The 961-nt window shown below is 40.8% G+C and overlaps 1 non-coding gene across 1 annotated transcript; it reads right to left on the reverse strand.

Moving 5' to 3' along the window:
• Nucleotides 1-495: 495 nt before the first annotated feature.
• trnar-acg lies at nucleotides 496-568 on the reverse strand. Its single transcript has one exon. It is a non-coding gene; the product is annotated as a tRNA-Arg (tRNA).
• Nucleotides 569-961: the final 393 nt, after the last annotated feature.

Here is a 961-nt window from a genome sequence, read left to right on the forward strand (position 1 = left end):
TTTACAGCAGAAGACCATCGGAGCAAAGATGCACATGAATCCAGAGAGTACAATACCGAAAGAAGGTCGACTCTAAACGAAGCCGTTTTCGAGATAATTGCAAAAACGCAAAGTTGATTGTTATAGCGCCACCATGAGGTCTATGAGGAACTTTTTCTTTCTTTTTTTTTTTGCCTGAGCAGTGGGTGGAATTTGCAACCTACTAGCCAATTTTGGTGAGTTTTCGTCCAGCAGTTTTTGCTGCCCAAACACTTTTACTACTTTTACTACACTATTACTTTGACAACAGACAGTCAATTTCCATGGATTGTTTACGTAACACTGTTTTTTATGTCCTAATGGACAAATTTTGTCATTCAAATCAAGTGTTTGTGCAGCTTAAACTTTAAATCTTGGAAAGACAAAATGTCGCAGCTGGGTTGAACATTTCACCCAGTAGTCAGGTACAGAATGTTGCAGTTGAAGCTCGAGTGGTTTACAATCTAAAGGTCACAACGAGCTAGCCAGGAGTCGAACCTAGAATCTTCTGATCCGTAGTCAGACGCGTTATCCATTGCGCCACTAGCCCTGCACACTGGTGCACGTGAGACCAGCTTGGTACCTGATTACTGGGCGAAATGTTCAACCCAGCTGCGACATTTTGTCTTTCCAAGATTTAAAGTTTAAGCTGCACAAACACTTGATTTGCGGGTATTAGGAACGTCACGTGTGCCAGACCCGGATAGTTTTGTCAGTTAAAACGTAAAACGCTTACAACAGTCAAGATGTTGGTGAGAAAATTCTAAAATAAATCATGCATCTTTCTGCCGGTTTTGGGTGTGTTGTGAAATATTTTGGTGGCATTTGATCCAAAGCTGAGTTAAAAAGAAAATGTTGTTTATACTGTACAAGCTACAGCAAGATACCGAATATCACTGCAGACTCACCGTTTGACCAATCTGAAAAGCCTTTGAAACACTTG

Source organism: Micropterus dolomieu, unplaced genomic scaffold (genome assembly GCF_021292245.1).
Source record: "Micropterus dolomieu isolate WLL.071019.BEF.003 ecotype Adirondacks unplaced genomic scaffold, ASM2129224v1 contig_10068, whole genome shotgun sequence".
NCBI classification, from domain to species: domain Eukaryota; kingdom Metazoa; phylum Chordata; class Actinopteri; order Centrarchiformes; family Centrarchidae; genus Micropterus; species Micropterus dolomieu.